The sequence below is a fragment of the Rhinopithecus bieti genome, unplaced genomic scaffold (assembly GCF_001698545.2).
Source record: "Rhinopithecus bieti isolate Rb0 unplaced genomic scaffold, ASM169854v2 scaffold_2872, whole genome shotgun sequence".
Classification (NCBI taxonomy): domain Eukaryota; kingdom Metazoa; phylum Chordata; class Mammalia; order Primates; family Cercopithecidae; genus Rhinopithecus; species Rhinopithecus bieti.
The window spans coordinates 274,718-284,554 of NW_016803832.1; the positions used below are offsets into that span (position 1 = coordinate 274,718).

A 9,837-nucleotide genomic window follows, 5' to 3' on the forward strand; every position below is an offset into this window, starting at 1 on the left:
CATTGTTTACTTTCCACAGTCGCCCTTGGGTTTTAATGCTATTGCCATGCCCATTTGTGGGTGATGACACTGAGGCTCAGAGAGGTCAATGTGCAGCAGGATTTGCCCTATGTCATGGCAGATGGTAGAGACTGCAGACTTGTGTCCTCCTGGGTTAGGACGGGCTGTCTCGACTGTGAAGTGGCAAACATCCTGCTTTTGGAGAGACTTTTGCATTCTCTCTCTTGCCAAGTGACTAAGATTAAGAGCCAACCTCCCTCCCATCCCAGAGCTGCTGGGAATTTGTTTACTTCTGAACCCAAGAGCCCATATCCTGGAAAGAAGATTGGGGCAGGAGCAAAAACACATGGCCAGCATCAGAGGAGAGACTCCCAGGAGCCTCTGTCCTCCGGCTGGGGTCCAGGAAGAAACACAGCCGCCTCCAGCACAGGAGATGGGAGGAAGGTGCCAGCACAGCTGCCCAAGGTGGGGGGCTGGCCAGAGAGAGACCCCTGTGGGTGGGAGGCAGTGCATTCTCAGTGTCAAGCAGGGGCTGAAGGGAGAAGGGCCACCGAGGCCTGTGCATGAATCATTTTGGCATACCAGGGGCAGGAGGGCTGGGGCTGTGCCCATTGCAACCCACCACCTGCAAAGCATGCTGGGAAAATACAAGGAAAGAAAACAATGATCTGATCCCAGGACACCCAGCAAAATTTTTTGTTGTCAAATTTTTATTGAGAACAGACTCCATGCCAGGCACCAGATTTGCTCTCATAGATCTTACATTCTTGTAGAGGAGATTGACAATAAGCAAGAAAAACAAAAAAAGCACAAGAATTTCAGATGGCTGTGAAGACAGAGCAGGGCAATAGCACAGAAGGACTTTGGAGGACAGGAAGGCCACTACCTTAGACTGGATGGACAGGGATGGTCTCTGCAGAGGGGACTTGGAGTTGACTCATGAATGACAAGGAGCAGCCACCCCGCAAGTATCCAGGGAAGAGTGGTAGAGGCAGAGGGACCAGCTATCGCAGCTGCCCGAGGCCGGAACTAGGTTGGTGTTTTGAGGAGCAGGAAGGTGCAAATGCAAAACCGAGGGCTGCTAGGAGGAGAGGTGGGTGATGGGCACGACCACCTGGCTCATGCCCAGCCTGTATGTTGTCTCAGTGAGGAGCTGGGATTTCACACTCAGTGGCTTGGGAAGCCTTTGAAGAATTAAATTATAAAATCATCCATCTGGGCCGGGCGCAGTGGCTCACACCTGTAATCTCCGCACTCTGGGAGGGCAAGGTGGGTGGATCACCTGAGGTCAGGAGTTTGAGACCAGCCTGGTCAATATGGTGAAACCTCGTCTCTACTAAAAATACAAAAATTAGCCGGGCATGGTGGTATGTGCCTGTAGTCCCAGCTACTCAGGAGGCTGAAAAGGAGAATTGCTTGAACCAGGGAACTGGAGGTTGCAGTGAGACAAGATCATGCCACTGCACCCCAGCCTGGGTGACAGGGCAAGATTCTGTCTCAAAAAAAAAATAAAAATAAAAGTAAATAAATAAATAAATAAAATCATCAATCTGGCTGCCCCGTGGCTAAAGAATTTCCAGGGAGCAAAAGGCAAAGTAGAGCAATAGGAGCTGACAGAGTTCTTATTTTATTTAATATTATTGCTTGCAGCCACTTCTGGGGAGCCATTGTACATCCTTAAATATGTAAATATATAAAGGATGCTTGATATTTCTAACGGGGAATTGGTTTCATCTTCATGTACCTCAAGGTGAAAACAGTTCAAATGGCTTTAACCTCCGCAGCCCTCCCTCCACAGAGCCTGTGGCTAGGATGGGGCCTCTGGAAGCCTGTGTGGGCGGGACACATCTGTGTACTCAGTGGTTCAATAAAAATAGTTAATACAGCACACCAGGTCGCCCAGGAGACCCGTGGTGTTTCATCCAGAAGCCAAGAGTCTTCTTTAAAGTCCCTCCCAGTCTCTGTGCAGGCCCAGCCATTCATTCCTGCCCACCGTGGGGCTGTTTGGCTTCCTGTGAGACACTCTGTCTGGGAAGACACCCCTGACAGGGTGGAAAAGGTGGGCTCGGTGCCTGGAGCTCACCAGACACACCCTTATCGCAGTCTTTCGAGTGTATCTCCTAAACTTGGTAAAGAAACGCTTTTTTTCTCCAGAGTGTTTCATTCTGCGGACCCCAGAAACCTGTAGGACAAAGGGTCTGAGAGGCTTATGGCTTGTCTGGGAGGCTGGGGAGACCCATCACCCCACACGCCCTCACATTGTGCGGGGCAGGGACCCGGCAGGCCTCATTCAGGTTGTGGAAGGTTGCTCCCCAAAAGCCCTTCCTCCTCTATTCCCTCAGACCCCCTCCTTTCTCCCATGGCAGGTGCCCAGGCAGGTTGCTGCAAAGCTAGGAGGGCAGCTACGTTTCACTTTGGGGCCAATTCCATTCAGTTGGTAGTGGCTGCTTGACACTGGTGGTATCAGGTGGTGACAGGGCTTCAGAGCCTGTCTTGCCTCAACAAGAAAGAGTGAAGTGATGGATTAGTGATATCTGCCCTGAGCACAGGAGAAGATTGTGGAGGTACACATGTCAATCCTACCCAAGGCTGGCAAGTCTAGACACATTAGAGAGACCTGGCATACCACCACATCTTTCTCCCCTTTGTAGCTGAGCCTCTCAGAGGCTCCTGAATCACTAGGCAGAAGCAGTCCCCATATTCCAATCAGTTCCCCTCAGTGTGGGGCTCACAGGATAGCCCCTACCAAGGAGAACTGCTCAGCCTACTCAGGCTTGACCCATTCCTCTCTTTGACCTCACGCAAAATTCCCTAACTATATAGCAACTGAAACAGGTTTCCAACCCAGAGTCCTCTTGTTGACATTTACCACAGTAGACTATGCAGCCTTTAGATCCCTGCTAATATACCAAGCCAAATGTATAAGTTTTAATTAAATATAAATATGAAGACAGTTTAAATTTTTAAAAAACCATGAACATCTTAAGGTATTAAAATTCCACTCACAAATGGAATCAAACAAGGAAAAAGTACACTGAATGAGGGAACCAATGAAAATGCATCCCAAACAAAAACACTTTTGAAATTTAAGATAATTCGTTTTGAGCGTTTAATTTGATCTTAACTGGTATTAAGGTTTCATCTTCAAAGAAGGGAAATTTAAAGCACTTAGAGGACCTTTACTCGTTGGACCTTATATTCTAATCCAAATCTTCAGTCTTCAGCTCAGTGCAAGGCAGGCAGGATCAAATCCAGCTCCATTGGAAAACAAATATTCATCTCTTAGTTGAGTGGCAGGTTTAATTAGCAGCCACATTCTATTTTAATTGCTAGATTATTAGCAGAAACAGCATCACCATGGATGACTGCATTGCATGTAAATTTGGAGTGAGACACTCTGCTATGTAACTTTTTCCAAAGAGATTAAGACATGCAAGAGCACAACTCCTCTAAGCTCTCAAAGACGGCATTTCCTACCTTCCCCGTGACTTCTCCTCTGTCTGGGGCACTTTTTAACAGCAAATAACCCTCTGGGAGGACAAAGTGGGATCACATTCTTGAACACTAAAAGAGCCTCCTTAACAAATCTATAACCCATCTGAATTGTCTATTTTTCCACCTGCATGATGCAGATTATTCAAAATAAGTTTAATCAGAAAACCGATCAAGCCATTCACAGGGCAGCACATTTGATTCTCTGTGAAACACTGGCCCTCCTTGTTGGCTCCTCCGAAAAGAATCCCGCTGCCAGACAAAGAACTAGCATGAGCTACTGCCGACCTTTTTTTTTTTTTGAGATGGAGTCTTGCCCTCTCACCCAGGCTGGAGTGCAGTGGTGCAATCTCCGCTCACTACAACCCTCTGCCTCCTGGGTTCAAGCAATTCTCCTGCCTCAGCCTCCCGAGTAGCTAGGACTACAGGCACATGCCACCACACCTAGCTAATTTTTTTGTATTTTTAGTAGAGATGGGGTTTCACCATGTTAGCCAGGATGGTCTTGATATCCTGACCTCATGATTCGCCTGCCTCGGCCTCCCAAAGTGCTAGGATTACAGGCGTGAGCCACAGCGCCCGGCCTGCCTACCTCTTTTTTAAAGATTTGTTAGCTTGAAGAACACAACTCATGTAGCTCTTGGGCAGGACTCTGGACTTCTCTGAGCCATGTTTCTAGGCTGCTGCAGGGTTGAGTGGAAGGCTCCTGACACCAACCACACTTGAGCAAGGGCCAGATGATACATGGACTCTGCAGCTGTTCAGCAACTGTGTCAGAGTCCGTGCCCTGTGCTCCACACTCATCTACCTAATCTCACTTAAGCCTTACACAACCCCAGGTGGAATATGTGATTTCCACTTTACAGCTCTAGAGGTGCGGGCACGAAGTCTAAATCTAGCATCTTTGGTTTTAGACATCTTGCAAGATTTGGGGGCAGGTAATAAGGAATCTCACAAAAAGATCAGGGTCATTTATAGAGTAACCAACTTGTCCTGGTTTGCCCGGGACTCTTCTAGTTATAGTACGGAAAGCCCTGCATCCCAGGATACCCTGGGCAAGTGGGGATGGTGTTTCAGACTATTTCTAAATGCCCAAGAGTCACGCACAAGATGCCCCATGCAGTGCCTGGCTCCTTCAGGGAAGCATGGAGAGCAACACCAAGCTGTCCCGGAGACCCTGACTCTTTCCCACCTTCCCTCCTCCTGCTGAAGCAGGGCAGAGCACGGGACTGGGTTCCCAGGAAGGACTCCCACACAACCCGTGCCTTTTATCACCCAGCCCTGAGCAAGGAGCCCTCCTCCTCATCTGTGTCTGGTTTGGGAGCCACAGCCTCTGAATAGCAGGTCTATCTGTGAGTAAAATTTATGACCCGTGTTTCCACTGGATCCAACCTTTTAACCCTGGGAGTGCTTAATTGCCTTTTCCAGGTTTTGCTTTAATAACCAGCTTGACTCTTGCCAATTTTGGCTGAATCGAGAAGCACTGAATGTGTGACGGGAAACGGAAAGCTCATTACTTGATACTTGATACAGCTTGTGCCAAATCCTTAATTCATTGATTTCACTCGTGGCATCTTTTCCTAAACGACAAGTCAGAAATTCATATGTAAAACTTCCAAACTCAGTGGGGGATCCTCAAAGCTGATTTTTATTTTAAAAAAAAAAAAAAGCCTTCCCTGAAGACACACTTTGGGAGAAATTCTGACCATGAATTAGAGGACAGCTTTGGAATTCTTGGTCTCTCCCAGAGGAGCTCACCCTGTCTGTTGGGACCTCTTGGGCCCCACACTCCGCCTTCCAAAGTCAGCACGGAGTAAGGTGTGGACATCTGGTTCCTGTTTCTGGATCCAAAATTGATCTGCTGGGTGATTCTTGGCAAGTCACTTAACCTCTCTGAGCTTAAGTTTCCCTAATCCTGGCTCACCAGACACCTCTCATGGGGAGGGGGCGGGTGGCCTGTTAATGAGCAGGTGTTTTGGGAAGGGAGGGCTCCGCTGATGGCACAGCATAAGAGAATCCCAAGGAAAAGCGGGGACAGGTGGGGGTTGCAAATCATAGCAGAGCAGTAGCTACACCCTGCAAAACAGAAGTGGCTTGTAGCAGGGAAGAAGTTATTTCTAGAATCACTCATGTTTTATTCCAAGATAATCAAATCTCCTCCTACAATCTCAGACCCGGCCTTGTCAGTTCTTCAGGGCCCCTCTGGAGCCCTCTTCCCTTCACGCAGGCTTCCCCAGCTCTCTTTGGCTCATGCTGGCTTTGTCCTTTCCTGAACATTCCACAGCTGTGTGATTCTCATCCCTTCATAACATATTAAAGGATTCCTACACCCATGCTCCCAATGCCACATGCATTATGAGTCTTCCCACATTCACGTCTCCCATACATGAACTTGAAGAGTTTGTTGTTATCTCCATTTTGCAGATAAGAAGATGGAGGCATAGGGAGGTTTGCTAATTTTGGGGGTGACCACCTCGTCTTGGTTTGTCTGGAACCATCCTGGTTTTAGCACTGAAGTCCTGCATCCTAGGAAACCCCCCAGCCCCAAGCAAACTGAGGCAGTTGGTCACCCAAGTTCTAATGCACATGTCTGGCTGACCCAAATAAGTACTCTTTCCTCAGCACCCCTTGCTCCTCTCCTTACCTGATCCTCATCCCCAAGTCTCCAGGCAGACACAAACTCCTCAAGGACAGCAGCTATGTCTTAAAGCATTTTTGTATAAAATAACCTGGAATAGAATGGGAGCGCGTTCGTATTTGCAATTTGAATAAAATCCTGTCTTCATTTCCATGATGGGAAGATCACTTTTCCTCTAATAGCATAGCTGCATTGCTTTTGTAAGCTATTTTCAGGAAATGTCTTGCACAATTCAGCATTACAGAGACAGGCACTTTCAAGCTCATCTCTCCTTTACCAACAAGGAAATGAGTCGGCACAACAGAGTTTTAGGACCTTCAGGTTTCTAAGCAAGAACCACCTTCAATCCTCAAGCTGTGTAGATCCAAATGTATGAATGCAAAAAAATAGATCTTTGAAAAGGCACCTCTATTACCATAGGACTCTGTGATACAGGGTTTGAGCTTGCACATCCAGCTCTTCAGCTCTCAAGGCCCTTTCTTTTACTTTAGACACTTATTCAACAGTGGATGTATGCTGTCACCAGGTGCTGGCGCTGCCTCACTTGGGGTGTTCCATATTGAGCATAAACCTCAACTGACCAATTCTCTGATTCTTTTCCCACAACCATGGGCAGTAGCAGGAGGGTCTATTGTATGGAGAATCACAACAGGTGCTCCAGTTCCCAGAGATTACCGTTAAGAGAGTGCCTGTAGATTCCCACTTAAGACTTGGATGAGGCCTCGCTAAGAAACAGAAGGGAATGATAGGTCCAAGAGGGTCTGAGGCACCCAGTTCCTTGCTGCCAAAGGCCATCGGGAGAGTATTTGGCTCATCTCATTGATTTCATGCAAACCAATGATGAGAAGCAGCAAAGCATGGTGGTTAGGCTCACAGACTCTGAAGCTAGGCAAACTTAACTAGCTATGTAGCCTTGATCTTATTAATTATCTAAGTCTTAGTTTCCTCATCTGTAAGGCAGAAATAATAATATTGTCTTATAAGACTGTTGTGAGGATGCACTGAGAAACAAATGTAAAGAGTTGAAACATAATAAGCATTCAAAGAATGATAGCTATTATTATTATTTGATTATATGGTTGGCCATGGTCCCATTGGCTCCCATTGACATTGACTCCCAGTGAGGGCTCAGCCAGGCGGGTGTGGGGGCAGCTGCTGGTGAAAGCATCTCTCCACTGTCCCATTTACCACTTGCCTCTGCAGCAGTGGCAGCTAGAATTGCATCTCAATGAACTCATGCGCAACCCAGACTTCAGGGACTACTTTTCCACTGAATCCTATTGCATGGGATGAATGTTGGCTTTTCACAGAGTGTTGGCGTTTTAGCCTTTGTTTTTTCAGAATGTTTACAGGGAATGTGAATACTCAAATCAATATTCCCTGGATAGCAATGTTCCCTCATGGAATCAGTTCTTTTGCAATTTCTTTCCATGGTGTGTGTGTGTGTGTGTGTGTGTGTGTGTGTGTGTGTGTGTGTGTTTAAGCTGCAAAAGATCATTCCATGACAGACTTCTTCAGTGTTGTTGAACTTCTTCATAGACATTCATGCAGTGAAACACAAGGAGCACTTTGGATCCTAAGTCAAAATCTCTTACAGGAATATCTGGATTATCTAGAGATTAGAACACCAATAAAGTCAACAATTCAACTGTGTCCACAGAGGCTGTTAAAAAAAAAAAAAAAGCCTGAGAGAAACATGGAAGCAATCCAAATATCCACTGGTAGATGAATGGATAAGCAAAATGTGATATAGACATACGATGGAATATTATTCAGCCTTAAAAAGGGAGGAACTCCTGACACAGGCTACATTTGGATGAATCTTGTGGGCATAATACTAACTGAAATAAGTCAGTCACAAAAAGACAAATATGGTATGATTGCACTTGTATGAGGTACTTAGAGTAGTGAAAATCACACAGACAGAAACTAGACTTGGCAGTTGCTGGGGCTGGGGGAGGGGTGAATGGGGAGCTATTGTTTAATGGGTACAGAGCTTCAGTTTTACAAGATGAATGAGTTCTGAAGATGGATGGGGAAGATGGCTACACAACATTAATGAGTGTTCGGTATTTAATACCACTGAGCTGTACACTTAAAATGGTTAATATGGTTTTATATTATGTGTATTTTACCATAATTCAAAAATAATTGGGAAAAAAGACCCCAGAAAAGTAAATAGTTATCAGAAATCCCATATGCAATAAGCCACACTCAGGACAAAGACAGACAAAAGTAAAGTCATGCAATAAACACAGAGAGGAGAAGAATTGTTAGTAAAAACCAGAACAGTCAGAGGCCATTTCACTTTGCAAGAGCCCTGAGAACTTTGCCAAATACAAGAATCCAGGAAAACAATGTCTGTTTACAATGATAACTCTAAGTCTTTATGAAATGGTGACTTGTGTCGAAGGTGCTATTTACTAAGGAGGAAAGGGAATATATCTTTATTAAAACAGCAACATTAAAAAAAGACTTGACCTGAATTGACATAAAGGAAATTATAAAAGATTTCAAAAATGCTTTGAGTCATATCAATAGTGTTAGAAAAATAAAATGAATATTTAAGTATCACACCTCAGTTATACAGAAATCTCAGTTACACAGAAATATCATTTGTCTGGAACGTCATGTTTCTAAACTTGGCAGATAAATGGAGCATTTTTACATGTATAAGTACTGCAATTCTAAGTGCCACTGTAAAATCTTAGAGGATCAAGATTCTGATACATTATGACTGGCTTTTCCAAAAATTACCTAATGATTTTCCAAATATATAGATGGTAAAGTGCTCACCTTCTCAGTCAATCTGTAGGTAACCTTTTTGAAGAGTAAATAAGATTCTTTAATATCGGAGCAAATAAGATTCCTTAATGTCAGAATTCTTTCAGTCTCCCTGGTTCCCACTCAGAGTGAAGAATTTAAGACACAGAAGAGCACACAACTGCATGCTCTTTGGGCATGAAAATCCTGGATGAGTCAAGCCAATAAGCCACTTAATGGATTGTTTTAAAAATTATTATGATCTGGGTTGTGCTGAGAGGGCATTAGGTTGTTCATATCAGGATTCTGCTGCTCTGTGGGGAAAACAAAAAACAAAAAGACGTTTTCCCTTTCTTTGAAGTTAGCAAGTCATAGCCTTCAGAAATAAATGAAGCTCTTCCCAGAATGTCAGATGATAACCTAAACACCTTATCTATCCATCAGTTCATCTATTCATCCTTCCACCCATCCATCCTTCCATACTTATGTCCTCTATCCTTTCTTTTTTTATTATTATTCTTTAAGTTCCAGGGTACATGTACACAACGTACAGGTTTGTTACATATGTATACATGTGCCATGTTGGTGTGCTGCACCCATTAACTCGTCATTAGGTATATCTCCTAATGCTATCTCTCCCCCCTACCCGCCCCCCCAACAATAGGACCCGGTGTGTGGATGTTCCCCTTCTGTGTCCAAGTAATCTCATTGTTCAATTCCCACCTATGAGTGAGAACATGCGGTGTTTGGTTTTCTGTTCTTGCGATAGTTTGCTGAGAATGATGGTTTCCAGCTGCATCCATGTCCCTACAAAGGACACGAACTCATCCTTTTTTATGGCTGCATAGTATTCCATGGTGTATATGTGCCACATTTTCTTAATCCAGTCTGTCACTGATGGACATTTGGGTTGATTCCAAGTCTTTGCTATTGTGAATAGTGCC

General features: G+C 44.9%; 1 protein-coding gene across 3 annotated transcripts in view; it reads right to left on the reverse strand.

The window, feature by feature from the left end:
- Positions 1-9,837, reverse strand: part of LOC108517047 (uncharacterized) — a 160,118-nt gene that overhangs the window by 119,862 nt on the left and 30,419 nt on the right. For 2 of the 3 annotated variants that reach the window (XR_001881994.1, XM_017854838.1), the window contains exon 3: positions 6,137-6,221. The exons of the other annotated variant lie outside the window; for it this stretch is intronic. The gene's annotated coding sequence lies outside the window, so the exon portion shown is untranslated. The remainder of the gene's footprint in view (positions 1-6,136; positions 6,222-9,837) is intronic. 3 annotated transcript variants of the gene reach the window in all.